Source organism: Lissotriton helveticus, chromosome 1_1 (genome assembly GCF_964261635.1).
Source record: "Lissotriton helveticus chromosome 1_1, aLisHel1.1, whole genome shotgun sequence".
In the NCBI taxonomy this organism is placed as follows: Eukaryota; Metazoa; Chordata; class Amphibia; order Caudata; family Salamandridae; genus Lissotriton; species Lissotriton helveticus.
In genome coordinates, this window is record NC_136057.1 from 1,725,586,862 (window position 1) to 1,725,605,652 (window position 18,791).

Here is an 18,791-nt window from a genome sequence, read left to right on the forward strand (position 1 = left end):
GTCTATCATATGAAAGACTACGTAGAATATGAGCACTGTATGCAACAACTTTGACACTTACAGAAGCCTCACCTTCTCCATGCCTCCTACACAGTTCTACATGTACATCATAAATGCAAACAGTACAGAATTAATTATACATGTTAAATGGTTTATTTTTGCTGTTCTCAGAATGTATCAAATTTCACTAAAAACAGTGACTTGAAGGTATTCATCATATAACAGCGGGGAAAAAAAAACACAATCAAAATGATTGTGTTTAAAAAACCCATACAACATAACAAATCAGAATTCAGAACTCCTTAAAGTTAACTTACTTTCCATGACGTCGAAGGATGTCCTATGAACAGCTTACACTCTGTTGTGCTGTTATTACTTTCAGCCGGCCACTTTCTGAAAGAAAACCTCCATCGTTTTGAAAAATATGTTACATACAATAAATGACTTCTCGCTCTCTACCACACGTTTCCACAAGGCCAAATCATGTCAGAGCCATTTATAACTCTTGGAATTCTTGTAAGCCAATCCCGTCATGTTGTATTTCCGCAACTTTCAGAATTAAAATGTTGAAGATCATTTTCACAATCCTGGATTACTAATATCTTACCCTTCTTGCTCACTCATGTTCTACATTTCCTATGACACTGATACTGCTTACTATGAAGCAGACTTACACTACCTGTATGACTACTACAATTATTTAATTCTCTACATCACTTTTAATCACAAAGCAATATAAAACAGTAGACAGCATTGCAGACTTACATTCCCTCTACTCCATGTTTTGATTGGCTGCTTGAATTAGCTTATAAAAAGAAATAGTTTTTCTGAACTCATTCAAAGTGCACTTATTTTTCCATGACGTCCAGTGTTATGGTAAGAAGTTATGTCTCTGTACTACACTTATCCTCAAGGCCAAATCGTGTAGGAGCCATTAGAACTTCTTGAAATTCCTCAGAGCACATCCCGAGATTCTTTCCCTAAAATTTTGGTTTTAAAAACACCAGGTAAGAATTTTTAAGGTCATACGGCAATTTCTTTTTGAAAATTAAAACAGAATCGTTGCAGAATGACCAGCCATTTCTAGACTTTAAATAAGCTGTGTAATGTCCTGATGTTATTGAAGGACCGTCATGATATATAATTGCTACAGTTACAAAAGTCCTTCCTGATATTGACAACTGTGAAGCCACAAAATTTTTAATTAAAGTTGTCAATTTTGTTCCATCAGACCTACATCGTTGGAACATTAAAATGACATACTGGCCATATGTTCATATAAATAAGGTTGACATCATTTCAGATTTACATTGGCTACAATCCATGTTGTGATCAGCTGCTTTTACTAGCTTATTAAAGGAGACTGATTTACTGTCTGGCAAAGTTAAATATATAAATCTTTCTGAGTCTACACTAGTAGTACTTGATACCCTACAGTTCTCGCAGTCATGCTGCCATTGATAAGAAAGCCCAAACAGGTGATCTACATCTACACCTTCAGCATGCAATACATCAAGCATATACATTAAAAACTCCTGACAATCTTGCTGAATATTTTGAGAGAATTGTGTTTGGCCTGAACATCTGTCTAAAAGATTTCGAATTTCAGACACACTTTCTATTTTTGTTCTATCAGTGCTACATTTCTCTAACACAGAATTTAACAAACTGCATAATCTTTGATCAGAATTGACCACAATCTCTTCTTTTACATTTTCTAGAGAAAACAAAACATTAACCACTATATTAGCATAGCAGTTGACACCAGAACTGTTTTCAAATTGAAAACCAACAACATCTTCAACAGAATCCTTTTTGTTTCTGCTTATAATTTCAGGTTCATCGACTTTTCGTCTTTTTGCTACAACCTCCCCAGTATTGGTCACATTTCTTCGTTTCCGGCCTACCACACGTTTCTCAAACAAAGGATATTGAGGCAAATGTGGCGCATACTCTCTTCTCAACCTATTGTATTCCTTAACACAATCTAGATCCGCACAAATGTTTGTGACATCACACTCAATCAAGTACAATCCCGATAAAGTTCTAACTCTTGACAATGCCACATATGCCATACCCTCCTTGAACACAGAACTGCCAATATTCACCAATGCACTGTCTACACTTAAACCTTGCGATTTATGGATTGTCACCGCATATGCCAAGCAAACAGGAAACTGCTTACGGCGAACATATAAGTCTTTTACAAGCAAAAATCTAGCAGAACAACGACCAATTAGCTGTACTTCCTCAATGCCATCAAATTTAATTTTTAAAAATTTAATTCCATCTCTATTTCTGTATTTCACAAAATCAACAACATTACCCATTGATCCATTTACCAGACCTCTTTCAACATGTAAATTCCTTCTTAAAATTATACGGCAGTTCAAGCACACATTCAGAGTCTTTTCAAAACCTGCAGTTTTAGATATAGTCTTCTCTAATGAACCCAATTTTGTTTTCAAATTCTCAGACAAAATAATTGTTGAACGCATATGCTCTACTCTGTCAATAGCTTCCAGTTTCACAATCTCTTGCTTTTCTAAATTCAACATTTTGTTGTTGAAGATGGCACATTCTGCAAGAGTTGGCATCAAACATATTCCAGATTTCTTCTCAGTAATTTTCTGAAAAATATTCTCAGGCACAACATCTTGTTCTGGATATAAATTTGACAGTAATCGTGCATGTAAAGCTTCTTTCCCATGCTCGGTCACTTTTCCAATTCTAACATCTTGTAGAATATTCTTGTAAACTTCATCCTTCGCCTGACGCATATTTTCATGCAGTTCAGCATAATTGAAGTTTAACCATATATTGACGTTGCCAATGCTCCCTAGGCACTTCCTGGTATCTTCATGCGTGAGCATTTTGAACACAGGTTGCCCTTTCACTGGTGTCAGCTGCAGAAGATCTCCGAAAACAATGATGTGTTTGCCACCAAATAACACATCATACTCTGTTTTGAGAACTTCTTGCATTCTCAAATGCACAAAGGCAAGCATGACATTGGAAACCATGCTTACTTCGTCAATGATAAGAAGTTTCATTTTCCTCAAGATTCTTGAAACTTCACAACAAGCATCTCCAGATAGCTTGTGATATTGTAATTTGTTGTCATGCTCCACTGGCAGCATCAGTAAACGATGTAAAGTAATCCCTTTAATGTTATGTGCTGCCAGTCCAGTTGGAGTGGTGACAACACAAGACAGCGATGACTCAGTCCTTTCCTGCAAATAACATGAAATTGCTTTAATAAGGAAACTTTTTCCAGTTCCCGCTTCTCCACTCACGTAGAGTCGGACAGGCTTCAACGACATACATGAGCACTCTTTCTTCTCATGACTTAATCCATGATCAATTTGCATGGTAACTTCGTCATATATTTTCCTCTGCTCAACGTTGAGTTGTCTTTCCAACTCTTCTAAGTTAACCGCATCCTCCTGAGCATGTGCCATGGCTCTTTCCACTTCATTCATAGCAGTGGCAGCCTCATTTTCAATAACAGGTCCTCCTAGTGGATCCTGACTCAATGAAGCAGAACTCTGACTGTCCTGAGAACTGTCTCTGGCAATCTCGGCTGCAATCGTTGCTTCCTGCTCGATTTCCGCATTCAACATTTCTACATATTTGGGAAAAGCAGGACATTCTATGGTCTCCTTGGCAGCAGTGAAAGAGTCTTCGTAACAGAGGAAATCTCCAAGCAGTTCCTCTTCTGCACGCCAAGGCTTGAAAAGTTGCAAAAGTGCTAAATAGAAAAACTCCTTTTTTTCAGGAGATTCGCCACTCAATTTTCGATGGTTTACCAAGTGGCATTTTCTTTGCTTGACCAGACATCCCTCACTTCCAATTACAGCATACACTCCTTTCTCAGTATCTTCTTTGATGTTCCTCTTGAATATGTCATTTTGAAGAACCTCATACAGACAAACATTCTCGAGGTGACTGCTTCGATTTGGATAATATGTATCCAACATGTTGCTCTTCAAAATGTCGGTACTGTTTGGCTCCTTTTCCGCCAAATACTCAATTTCCCGCACAGGTTTCAGAACTCGATTACGCGTTGCAGCAAGACCAAGACTCGCCCAAACGATACTCCTGGATTTGGCATAGAGACTTGCTGAAGACAACCGGTCAGAACATTCGTAAGCTCCGATTTCTCGATGCGACAACATCTTCAGACTGAAACTGTACAACTTCTTGCTGAGGCTCTTTTCATGGGAAATGTCCTCCCACATATCCTTCAATTCTGTCTTCTCTTTTTTGGTGATGTAAGATGTCACATACCGAGCCACAGCCATACAGTTATCAGCCACAAACTGTATATCCATGTTAGCATTCCACATGGACAAAATCACCGGGTTGTAGTCGTTGATGTACTTGGACTCTTTGTTCCTCTTCAAATTGTATGTGTTTTTAGGTGATTTCTTCATCATATTATGTCGCAGCGAAGATATCAAACTGTTTACTCTTCCTTTAGAAATCACCGGTCGTGGAAAGCCGAAACGACATTTGGTGTAGAACTTGTCCTTGTTTCGGAATTTACGACGACAGTACTTTCCACAACGATGGCTTTGGAAACGTAGAACTTTTTCTCTTAGGCTTTTCTTCTCCTTTGCGTTTGGAACAGCACACGTAGAATACTGTTGTATGAAACTCATCACTGAGTTTTCTGGATCTGTTCCAAATGTAGGTGCATCCTTGATCCACAACAGCATATGTATGTGAGGAGCACCTCTTGCTTGGTACTCCTTTCTCCAGAAGAAATCCAACACCTCTCCAAGAGGTGGATTCTTCTTATTCATGATGAAAGACATCATAGCTTCAAATCTATGATTGAAGTACCGGCATACATTGACTGGATCCAAAGAGCACAGTTCTCCGGGTGTCTTGAATTCGATGTTTTCGATGTTTCCATTTGCCTCTCGTAGAAATTCAAGTAAGTCTTCCCAGCCATACTCGGCACAGCTCAGAGTGAGGAACCATGTGGGAGTTCCTAAGTTCCTCAGCATACATTTTAAATCACCATGACGACGGTACCAGTACTCATTAGTACCACGCTGACACGGCATGAGATTAATCAGGTGAGAATCCAAAATACTGTCTTGGACATTGACTTTATCCATAAAGTCACTTGCTGAGATGTTTTGCATGTGTATACCACTTTTCAAGATGTGGTTCACTGCATATGACAGTCCAGACAGATCGCTTTCAAACAGGAGATGAAACAAATAGGGAATACATTGTCGAAACCTAGCATCTCCTGCATACAATCGCAAAGTCCGGTATTCAGAAGCAGGAATTTGATGAGGTCGCTCATCATATCTTCCTCCCTGACCTGTTGGAAAAAGCTGTGGGAAACACCGAGCTTCCAAACTTTCCTCCCAAACACTAATGGGACTCCCTTTGGCTTGTTTCATTTGAAACAACTCAATAGCATTCCCCATGACTTCCTTGGAATGCAAAGGATGAACACTATAATGTTCATATATTTCTTCACTAGTAGAGGGTTCTACTTTCTCAATTTGACCAGCACACAAATCGCTATCCTCTTCCTCACTTACTTCCTCTTATGCAACATAAACATTCTTATAGTACTTATTATTTTTTTTCAAATACAATGTTGCCTTTTTGACTTTCCTAACATCCACTAAATCTTGCCATATTTTCTTACTCTTTGTCGGAACCCCATTAACTAAGATAACCAGAGGTTCCTCTTCCACTTTTTCTACTCCAATTGTGTTAATGTTTTTCTTCAAATCTAGAGGCAAATAAACAACTCTTCCCTTTAATCCTCTCTGTAAATCTGATGGAGGCAATTTCCCTGTCTTTGGCTCCATTCTCACAATAGCCTGAAAGGGATGGATACTTTGAATCAAAATAGATTCATAAGTATTTAAATCCTTCAATTCAGAAGGAATCTCAACCAATTTCAGATTATTATGAACTGCTCTAGCAGGCATCTGGTTTTGATTTAATTTGCTACAACAATAAGTACACACACGTTGATCCGATCCCAAATCAAAACAATTTTCTACCATCAAGTATGTTGTGAAATCCTTCCATTCACTTTTATTTTCCCTTTCACTTTTTGCATATAAATCCACTAACTTAGTCTGATTCTTATAATAAGTGCGTCGACAACACACACAAGTGAAATTAGGCCTCTCACTTGATTTCACCTGAAATGTCGCAATTTCCCTCTGAAAATTATCTGTACTGGAAACCTGTACTCTATCTTCCACATTACCCTCTTCTTCTTGGTCAATTTCAACATTCTCCTCTTTACTTCCAAAGTAACCAAACTCAATTTCTGCACAAATATTCTTCACATCTACTTCTGAACCATGCAAAAGAGCAGCGCATAATTGTTTAAGCATAATTGCTGGACTCTTAGCATAATACAACATTCTAACTAATTTCCTCACTTTATTATGATGCACTGCTAGCATCCTGAAATGATGAAAAACACTCTGGCATACTCTCCTGGAAAGACAAGCCAGTGAATGACCATGCAAACCTGTCACTTCTCTCACTCTGCAAGGATCTAATTCTTGCAACAACTTCATTTTCTGCTTCAAACTTTTCTTATTAAATGTCCGTACAAAATCACAATGCAAATTGATGGAATCCTGTCGCACACTGCAAATACTACTACACTTCCAGGTGTACACAGGACCCTTAGGACGTCTTCCTAAAACCTCATTACCTAACACCTCTTCTGTCTCTGTTGTCACAAGTTTTTCTTTTTCAACTGGACAACCATCTTTCACTTCATAAGCTTGACCACTGGTGTCAACTGCATGCACCAAATCATTATCCTGGAAATAACTCTCCTCATTAAAAAATGCCTCACAACTTGAACTATGCATCCATTCTCCGGAAAAAACTTCACAAAAATTACTACGATTAACTATTCTCTTCCATCTACTATTTCTTTTGAAATCATAAATTGCCTTGTTTAGCTTCCTAATTCTATTGATTATCAAAATAAATAACTTACGTTTAATTTCAAATGCCTGATCAATAACTTTCTCAACTTTTTTTTTCTCTTATAAAAAACCACTTTCTGTTGACCTTTCTTAATATTTTTTAACAAATTGCCAATTATCCTGTTGCGGAACATTCGTTTACGAATGTCCCTAAACTGTTGTTTCCTTCTACTATCATGCACAGAGTTATCTCTTGCTCTAGCAGTAACATTTTTGATTGGCCTTTCCTTTCCGTTTAAAATGCTTCTCTTTTTCTGGACTGAAACATTTCCTGTAGTAATATTTTTTTTACTACAAATATTTCTTATAAATGTTTTTGTGCTCTTACCCGGTGCTTTCTTGGTGACTTGACAAGTTTTTTTCTTAGAGGACTGCTGAATTATATCATTTACCTGCTGTCTTTGACGTTTTGCAGCCTTTCTAAGTCTTTCTTTAGTTGGCATGCTGAAATCTTGAAATGATCTGCAGTTGAATCTGTGGTAAAATATAATAAAAAATGTTATTAACCACTATTACCAAACAGTAAATCAATAACAGTCATCAAAAACTTAACACACTACTTGACATTTTTAGTGCTTGGCAAATTTAGAATACAGAAATAGCAGAAAAGAAATGGAATTCATATTCATTTTACCTGTGCTGTTTTTATATGTGAATCTGATCTAATTTTATGAGCATATTTTAATATTTTATTGAAGACACTACACATAACCTGTTTTTGAGGGTGTCTTTATTTTTAAATGAAACGGTTTACATTTTTACTTTTCATTTATTATAAATTTTTAAAAATAAATGTTTATAGTTCCATAGGCTCAAGCACGTCAGCTTCCCACCCTATGTCATACAATTCTGACAAATCTGCATCCTCATCATGTTCTTCTTCATCCTCAGGATTTAAATCATCCAAGGGATCTACTTCCACTGATGTTTCAATTACGAGTTCAATTATGAGATCGAGATCAACTGATTGCTGATTGTCGCTCATGTTGATGTTGTCGTTATCTTTAAAGAAAGAGAACAACAATGAGATGTTGCAGAGTAAGGCACAAATCTCAGAGACTATAATAGTAAAATTATTTAACAAGAGTAACATTTTGCAGCTATTATTTAGCCATGACCAGCGATGCTGAGGAGGTAAGGCCTATGTCCAAGTTTTCAGTGAACAGGACTCATCTCTTCTTAACCTTGGATAAGCCTCACCAACTCTGTGTCCCCTGCTCATACTTAAATGTAAAGTGGCAGATTTATGTTAACTGACGCATTCCCAGGGATGCACCAGTTAATGTGCACCGCTGCTCTGCCACCCATGGTGTGCCGCATTTACAATGTGGAGCACCATTGAGTGAAAACAGCACAGATGCGTCACGCATCTGTGCCGCAAAAGCAGCACATTGCAGGAATCACGTCGTAAGCGCAACATGTCTACTGCAATGCACAGGAGCAAGCCACACATTGCATGGTGCATCACTCCTTATGCCTGTTTCAAACAGGCGTAATGATTTGATTCAGCAATGCTATAAAGCTGAGTCACTGAAATCTTCTAAATTTCACTGTGTTAGTTTTACAGGGCTTTCTTGCAAATTAATGCATACCTTGCAACAAAACACCTATATGAAAACTGACGCAGGTTTCATGTGGCACAGGACTTTACAGCATGACACATCTGCCTAGATGCATCAATTTTTAAATATGTCGCCACATAGCAAATCTTTTGCACCGCCGCTGCGTCACAAAAGTGACGCACAGCGGCACAAAAGAGGCACACGGCTATCATAAATCTGTCCCTAACATGTTAAATGATTGATTCAGGATGACGATAAGGTGTGGCCTATCCAGAGGTTTGTTTAAGGTGAGGCCTACTCAGGGTTGCAGATTAAATGGAGATGGGGCACCCCTAAGCCTTGCTGGAGCTGCATGGCATGGCACTGGCTGTTCCGCCACCCATGGTGCGCTGCATTTACAATGCGGCGCACCATGGGGAAAAAACAGCACAGATGCGTGACGCATCTGTGCCGTAAAGGTGGCGCATTACTGGAGCTGCATCGCAAGTGCCATGCAGCTCCAGCAAGGCTTAGGGGTGCCCCATCTCCATTTAATCTGCAACCCTGAGTAGGCCTCACCTTAAACAAACCTCTGGATAGGCCACACCTTATCGTCATCCTGAATCAATCATTTAACATGTTAGGGACAGATTTATGATAGCCGTGTGCCTCTTTTGTGCCGCTGTGCGTCACTTTTGTGACGCAGTGGCGGTGCAAAAGATTTGCTATGTGGCGACATATTTAAAAATTGATGCATCTAGGCAGATGTGTCATGCTGTAAAGTCCTGTGCCACATGAAACCTGCGTCAGTTTTCATATAGGTGTTTTGTTGCAAGGTATGCATTAATTTGCAAGAAAGCCCTGTTAAACTAACACAGTGAAATTTAGAAGATATCACTGACTCAGCTTTATAGCATTGCTGAATCAAATCATTACGCCTGTTTGAAACAGGCATAAGGAGTGATGCACCATGCAATGTGTGGCTTGCTCCTGTGCATTGCAGTAGACATGTTGCGCTTACGACGTGATTCCTGCAATGTGCTGCTTTTGCGGCACAGATGCGTGACTCATCTGTGCTGTTTTCACTCAATGGTGCTCCACATTTAAAATGCTAGGGACAGATTTATGATAGGTGTATGCCTCTTTTGCGCCACTGTGCGTCACTTTTGTGACGCAGTGGCGGTGCAAAAGATTTGCTATGTGGCGACAAAATTACAAATTGATGCATCTAGGCAGATGTGTCATGCTGTCAAAAAAACGTGCCACATGAAACCGATGCAGCAGTGATGCAAAAGATGGACCATGTTGCAAGACAGGCCTCACTTCATCTCCAACAAGATAAGAAGCTTAGGGATAGATTTATGATGACTGGTGCATCCCCAGGGATGTGCCACTGATCCTGCGCCGCTGTTCCGCCACCCATGGTGCGCTGCATTTACAATGCGGCGCACCAATAGTGGCGGAACAGCGGCGCAGGATGACTGGCACATCCCTGGGGATGCACCAGTCATCATAAATCTATCCCTAAGCTTCTTATCTTGTTGGAGATGAAGTGAGGCCTGTCTTGCAACATGGTCCATCTTTTGCATCACTGCTGCATCGGTTTCATGTGGCACGGTTTTTTTACAGCATGACACATCTGCCTAGATGCATCAATTTGTAATTTTGTCGCCACATAGCAAATCTTTTGCACCGCCACTGCGTCACAAAAGTGACGCACAGTGGCGCAAAAGAGGCATACACCTATCATAAATCTGTCCCTAGCATTTTAAATGATTAATTCAGGATGACGATAAGGTGTGGCCTATCCAGAGGTTTTTTTAAGGTGAGGCCTACCTACATTCATGGGGAAATGAATTAAAATGTCCTTAAGACACATGAAACCGTTTTTTTAAAGCCTTTGCAGCATTTTTGGGTCACTTTTAACATGGCTATGTAACTCAAACTATCAAACTGTAAATTTGCCAAGCACAGGTGGGAGCATATTTACAAGGAATTTGCACCACGGAGAAAGGTCTTACATTAAAATGGGAAAAATAACATCAGAGACACTCCAATGCCTTATAAAGAAGCAGACACCATTATGTCCTTCTCATAAATGTTAAAAGCATTCCTTTACCTCAAAAACGATTTTCAAATCATAATTTGAAAACACTGCACATGGGGAAATGACTTAAAATGTCCTTAAGACACATGGAAGCGTTTTTTGATTGCCTTTGCAGCATTTTAGGGTCACTTTTAACATGGCTATGTAACTCAAACATTCAAAATCTAAATTTGCCAAGCACAGGTGGGAGCATATTTACAAGGAATTTGCACCACGGGGAAAGGTCTTACATTAAAATGGGAAAAATAACATCAGAGACACTCCAATGCCTTATAAAGAAGCCGACACCATTATGTCCTTCTCATAAATGTTAAAAGCATTCCTTTACCTCAAAAACGATTTTCAAGTCATAATTTGAAAACACTGCACATGGGGAAATGACTTAAAATGTCCTTAAGACACATGCAAGCGTTTTTTGATTGCCTTTGCAGCATTTTAGGGTCACTTTTAACATGGCTATGTAACTCAAACATTCAAAATCTAAATTTGCCAAGCACAGGTGGGAGCATATTTACAAGGAATTTGCACCACGGGGAAAGGTCTTACATTAAAATGGGAAAAATAACATCAGAGACACTCCAATGCCTTATAAAGAAGCAGACACCAGTATGTCCTTCTCATAAATGTTAAAAGCATTCCTTTTCCTCAAAAACGATTTTCAAGTCATAATTTGAAAACACTGCACAGCTCCTATGCACAAAAACACCCTGTCAGTACTAATACTTCACATTTTCTCCAATTACAATTTCTCAAAGAAACAAAATCTATTTGTAAAACACTTGAGGCAAACCAACATTTTAAAAACACAACTTTCTTCATAGTTTTCTCCTTAAAGCACACTATTCTCTATCTAAATTAAATAAATCTTTTCTCACCTTAGCAAATACTTTATGAGTTTCAAAACAGTCTCAGAAACACACCACTTTGTCTTAAGCAGAGCAAAAGGTATGCACTCCAGAGTCTGCAGCTATCAAAAGCACAGAAATGCTGTAATTCTTCACACATATCTCTCATGTCACCCAATCAAAACTCTTCCCTCACTTTTTTCAAATCAAAACCCTTCCCCCCTCTGCCCTCTCTGCCTTTTTTGCATAGCAACCACCTCTTGGAAGACCTCTGGTGTTTGCAAGTTCACACAACAATGTTTCAATTGAACTCTGAACTCTCAGTGCACCTGCATATCCAGTGCAATCTTTCATTTAATGATTTTTTCTTGACCACTCAAAATACATCTTTCAAAGAACTCATCCATGCACCCTAACTTTCTGTTTTCAGCAATCAAAATCCACCAATCACTGTTACTGCTTCATTAACACAGAAACTCCACAGTTTTTTTCATTTTAAACTCTTATTTTTTCAACTGCCATTTCATTGCCACACTTCATCTGACTGCAGCAGAACCTTCTCTCACCATGTTTTCTGTCTGGATTGTTGGACATAGTTACATCTACTGGGCTCAGAGGTATGCTTATAACAGAAATTTACCTAACCTCAATTTACAAGATGTGGAAATTAAGTGGTTTGGCCACAGAGGATTAAAATGTCACCAATTGATACCATTGGTGAAAACCTTTATGCATTTGCCAAAACCTGACCTGTTAATTGTGCACTGTGGAGGTAATGACTTGGGCACTTTGACTGGGGTAGGTCTGGAAATGCTTTTAAAGGACACCTTTGAGCAATTAATGGCACTTTTTCCTCAGACTGCCATGGTATATTCAAATATATGCCAAAGACAGAAATGGAGGTGGTCGAACCAATTTTGTCCACAAATTGAGAAGTCGAGGAAGCATGTAAACAAATCTGTTTCAGCTTACATGAGAGACAATGGAATGGGCTCCGTGTACAACAATAACTTGCGTTACTACATGCAAGATATCTACAGAGGAGATGGAGTTCACTTCTCAGATGAGGGCAACAGAATTTTCATTCTGAATTTAAGACTGTGCATTGGTACCTACTTATAAGTACCTAAATGTACCATAAACCCAAAAGCTCTTTTCAGAGCTACCCTACATCTGATCACTCACAATTATTATTTTACTCTTACTTTTTTCACTAATTTTCAACAAAGTACGCTCCCCGGGGCGCTACCCGGTACGCGGACCGGAAGCTAACCTCGCGAAATTTAAAAAAAAAAAGTTTTTTTCCCGCACATATGGGCCTCCTCAGCCACCCTCAGAAAACCTAGGGGGTCAAGATAAGTCTACCGTGCCCCCTTCTACCCATTCTGAACATTAGTTGCCCTCCATCTTGTATCTTAATTCGACCGAAACACAAAATGGTGGACTCCCGTAACGCTTCAGGTTCGCGTACCGGGGCGCTCGCCAGTTCGCGTACTGGGGCGCTCCCCGGGAAGCGCTCCATCAAAAAAGGTGGGAAAGTAATTTACAGAAAAACGACTGCAGACACTTTCACCAAATATAGATTAGCTCATACTACATACCAATCCCTATCATTTTCACAAATTTGATTGAAATTCCATTTAGCCATTTAGCCTGTAGACCTCTCTAAATACCGTGAGGTAAATTACTTCACAAAACACATCTGAAGTGTTGGAATTGACAACCAATGAAAATGTTACTTTCCTTTTCTACTTTTTTTACCTGACATTTGATTGGTTATATACCTGAATATATATAAAGGAAGAGAAGGAAACACAGCCATTTTGACTACTACTTCCTGGTGTACATTTCAATTGGATTTTCACTAATCACTTCAACTTCTTTGTAAAGGTAAGTTGTTATTTTAAAAACTGAAGTATATTGTGCACTATCAGTTAATATGGTAAACTTTTTCTGATAGTTATATACTATCCCTCTGTAGTAGTTATAGATTTAGATAGACTTCTCTGTTATAGTTATGGATGGAGTTAGGTTTCTCTTGTATAATTATGAATTTACTTACGTTAAATGACATACACTTTTTTATATTCCTACTTCCACTCTGATACTATACACTGCCCAAAGATAAATTCACTGATAAAAACTGCCTATCTAAAATTAATCCCAACAGTGCCCTATCTCTACTAATATATATTTTTTTTATCCAAATTTCAGGCAACATGGAAGGCGAACAGAAAGTTTCATTTCAAATTGTCCTGCAAGAGAGCAGCCAAGAATTAATTGATCCAAATTATATAGAATTTATGGATGAAACTTGGGAACAAGAACTACTGCAATGTGTGCAAGCAGTAGATGACCTCCTTCAAAATGAGGACATTTTACACACTCAGAGATTACAAGCTATGTTCAATGAAAATGACGACATTTCAGACAGTGAAATGTTAGAAATGTTATTAAATTTTGAAACACAATCACAATAATAAATAATTGCTTAAAAAATAAAGAAATTAAAAAATAATTAACAAAACCAACAATCAATTAACATACGGTATTTGAAAAGTCTATCATTCTTTTTTCCTTATAGTACGCTCCCCAGAACGCTTCCCAGTTCGCGGACCGGGCACGCCCCACGCAAAAAAACAAAAAAAACATTTTTTTTTTTTTTGCCCTGCGGGGCCCTTTTAAAGCCTCCACATCAAACCTAGGGGGTCAGGGAGGATCTACTATGCCCCCTTATGGTCATTTCCCCCTTTGTTTTGGCCTCCTCTTGTCTCTCGATCCTACCGAGAGACAAGATGGCGGCCGCTCCGGACTGTTTAGAATGTTGACAGACACCGGAGAGCCAATCAGCTTCGCTACGCGAAATTCCGTTACGCGTCAAGTACGCGAACCGGAGCGCTGCCTGGAGCGCGCTTACAGATATATATCTTTTTTTGAACGTTAATTTCTCAAAATCCACTGGAGCACATATATTGAGACCTAGCAAAGGCACATCGGGCTAACAGTCCCTACAATTTTGCCAAGTTTCGTGCAAATCCATTCACCCGTTCGGCCTAAAAGTGAGGCCAACCGCCCTATGGAAATTAACATGGGAAAAACACGTTTTGGGACCCCCCTTTCTTCTCGGCCACCCCTTGACGACCCCCCCCCAAATTTCCAGGGGCTGCTCAGAAACAAAATGTTCCATTTTCCTGAAAATTTCAGCCAATTCCGTCCACAAACGCCAAAGTTATTAGACATAGAATTTTCAAAAATCCCATAGGAAAAAATCCTAACTATATATACCTACTGGCGACCGCCAGTAGGTAATATATATATATATATATATATATATATATATATATATATATATATATATATATATCATCCAAAAGTGCCCCGGATCATGAGAACGCCACTCTGCAAGGATAGGAAACATTCCTTTTATTATTGCACTAAACACGATCACAGCCCCAGTTCATTTTAAAGCTTCCCAACGCGTTTCATTGCCTCATGCAATTTCTTCAGGGGAAATGGGGAGACACAGCAAAAACCCGGTGCAGTACTTCAAACAATTTTATACTTTGTGTTTTTTACCCACAATGCACGATTTTTTTGTTGCAAACTGCTTGTTGGACTTTGAAGTACTGATTCAAACCCTTTTCACTCGGGTCCGGTTTTAATGTCCATAATGTTTTTAACCCATCTTTCTTTACTGTTCATAGCCCTCCAGTGGGTTCCAGGGCTGCTTTCATGTTTTCTTTCGGCAATCTTTAGCGCTGGAGGCTGCTCCATTAACAGCCTGTTAGACCTGGCTTTTCAGGCGGTGCATTCTCTGTGGCTCGGAGCCTGCCGCATATAAATCATCCAAAAGTGCCCCGGATCATGAGAACGCCACTCTGCAAGGATAGGAAACATTCCTTTTATTATTGCACTAAACACGATCACAGCCCCAGTTCATTTTAAAGCTTCCCAACGCGTTTCATTGCCTCATGCAATTTCTTCAGGGGAAATGGGGAGACACAGCAAAAACCCGGTGCAGTACTTCAAACAATTTTATAGTTTGTGTTTTTTACCCACAATGCACGATTTTTTTGTTGCAAACTGCTTGTTGGACTTTGAAGTACTGATTCAAACCCTTTTCACTCGGGTCCGGTTTTAATGTCCGTAATGTTTTTAACCCATCTTTCTTTACTGTTCATAGCCCTCCAGTGGGTTCCAGGGCTGACGTTTTCATGATCCGGGGCACTTTTGGATGATATATATATATATATATATATATATATATATATATATATATATATATATATACAAACATAGTTTTAGCCCCGGTGGGAGAAACCACAAGGTTGGTACAGCATTCCTTCGTTTATTAAAAGGCTGCTACAAGCAGGGATCACAGGGCAACAGTCACCAAAGTATTAGCCAGCCAGACCGGTTTCGGGCATCTTCCCTTCTTCAATGGCTTTCTGCTGAAAACGGCGATTCCTTGCACTTAATTTCAACTGGACCCGCCCCAGTGGGCGTGGCTGCTTGCACAGCTTTGTGGTCCTCGTAGTGCTCCGGTGTGAAACTCCAGTGAGTTCGTCTCGTTAACTTCAGCAGACAAATGTTATGCTTTTCTCAAAACCTCTGTGGGTCGGTAAAATGTCACGCTGTTGATGCCAGTTGTTCATTACAGCATGCCTTTTGAAGCCAACCTCCCGTAAGTGATGGCACCGTTGTGGCGTCATCCGGGTCCGCTGCCACGTGGCAGGCTTCTCCCGCGGCTGGGCTCCAGCCGCTAAATACACAAACATAGTTTTAGCCCCGGTGGGAGAAACCACAAGGTTGGTACAGCATTCCTTCGTTTATTAAAAGGCTGCTACAAGCAGGGATCACAGGGCAACAGTCACCAAAGTATTAGCCAGCCAGACCGGTTTCGGGCATCTTCCCTTCTTCAATGGCTTTCTGCTGAAAACGGCGATTCCTTGCACTTAATTTCAACTGGACCCGCCCCAGTGGGCGTGGCTGCTTGCACAGCTTTGTGGTCCTCATAGTGCTCCGGTGTGAAACTCCAGTGAGTTCGTCTCGTTAACTTCAGCAGACAAATGTTATGCTTTTCTCAAAACCTCTGTGGGTCGGTAAAATGTCACGTTGTTGATGCCAGTTGTTCATTACAGCATGCCTTTTGAAGCCAACCTCCCGTAAGTGATGGCACCGTTGTGGCGTCATCCGGGTCCGCTGCCACGCGGCAGGCTTCTCCCGCGGCTGGGCTCCAGCCGCTAAATACACAAACATAGTTTTAGCCCCGGTGGGAGAAACCACAAGGTTGGTACAGCATTCCTTCGTTTATTAAAAGGCTGCTACAAGCAGGGATCACAGGGCAACAGTCACCAAAGTATTAGCCAGCCAGACCGGTTTCGGGCATCTTCCCTTCTTCAATGGCTTTCTGCTGAAAACGGCGATTCCTTGCACTTAATTTCAACTGGACCCGCCTCAGTGGGCGTGGCTGCTTGCACAGCTTTGTGGTCCTCGTAGTGCTCCGGTGTGAAACTCCAGTGAGTTCGTCTCGTTAACTTCAGCAGACAAATGTTATGCTTTTCTCAAAACCTCTGTGGGTCGGTAAAATGTCACGCTGTTGATGCCAGTTGTTCATTACAGCATGTCTTTTGAAGCCAACCTCCCGTAAGTGATGGCACCGTTGTGGCGTCATCCGGGTCCGCTGCCACGCGGCAGGCTTCTCCCGCGGCTGGGCTCCAGCCGCTAAATACACAAACATAGTTTTAGCCCCGGTGGGAGAAACCACAAGGTTGGTACAGCATTCCTTCGTTTATTAAAAGGCTGCTACAAGCAGGGATCACAGGGCAACAGTCACCAAAGTATTAGCCAGCCAGACCGGTTTCGGGCATCTTCCCTTCTTCAATAGCTTTCTGCTGAAAACGGCGATTCCTTGCACTTAATTTCAACTGGACCCGCCCCAGTGGGCGTGGCTGCTTGCACAGCTTTGTGGTCCTCGTAGTGCTCCGGTGTGAAACTCCAGTGAGTTCGTCTCGTTAACTTCAGCAGACAAATGTTATGCTTTTCTCAAAACCTCTGTGGGTCGGTAACAGCCTTTTAATAAACGAAGGAATGCTGTACCAACCTTATGGTTTCTCCCACCGGGGCTAAAACTATGTTTGTATATATATATATATATACACATATATAACCTACTGGCGGTAGCCAGTAGGTAGTTATAGTTAGGACCTAGTTTCCAAAGGAAATCCGCAACATTCTATTTGGAATAACTTTGGCGCCGGTTGACGAATCTTCGCGAAACTCTCAAAGAAGATGGAGCTCTCCGCTCCGCTCCTTCCCTGAAAATTTCGGGGTGATTCGTGAAGTGGGTGCCGAGTAAAAAGGGTGGTCTCAAAACATCTTTTCCCCATGCAATTTTCTATAGGGACGTTCAGACACCGCTACAGCCCGAACTGCTGAACGGAATTACACCAAATTTAGCAAAAGGTAGAGTTTGGTTCACAGATCACACTTTTTGTTAAATGGTGTAAATCAGTTCAGTAGTTCCTGAGAAAATTAAAAGTAAACTCATAGCTATATCTATAGACGAAGTACGGTACGCGTACAGTACGCGTACCTTCCCAAGCACAAGCTTTATGCTAATTGGCTGTCAACACTCCAAACCAGGAAGTGTTGGCAGCCATCTTGTGCCTTCGGTAGAACCGACACAAAAAACACCACTGGGTTTGGGCTCCCAACAGCAAGGCCAAGCCACAGGCTAATGACTAAACAAAAAGAATGCCATTACTGTTCGCATTACTTGTACTATGTATCTGATCACATATGACTTAAACTGTATGTGTCGTGACACTTTTGTTTCATGAATAAATCTTTTTATTTTCTCATTTATTTCATTTTCATAAATTTTGATTACATTTTACCAATTTTCCATTTTTATAAAACACACCTAAACAATACATTCGATATAATCTTCAACGTTCAAAAAGTGCTAAACAATCATATACATGGAAAAGACAGTTACATATCACATTCATTCGATCTTCCACATTCACACACAGCAAATAATTATTATATACATTACAGTAAACCATTTGAAAAAACCATAGAACAATTATTATTTGTCTTATTTTATGAAAAAATCAAGGATTTTTTAACAAGTCTTATGGTTTATGAATCGGTCTACGCGTTTCGAACTCATCACATTTTTGGAGTTCTCATCAGGACCGTGCTGTAGAACAAAGAAAGAAAAAAACCTTTCTTTAGTGTATTATTCTTCTGTCTACTTTTAGTTAGCTCCATCACTAAAGCCAAATGCTCCATACCT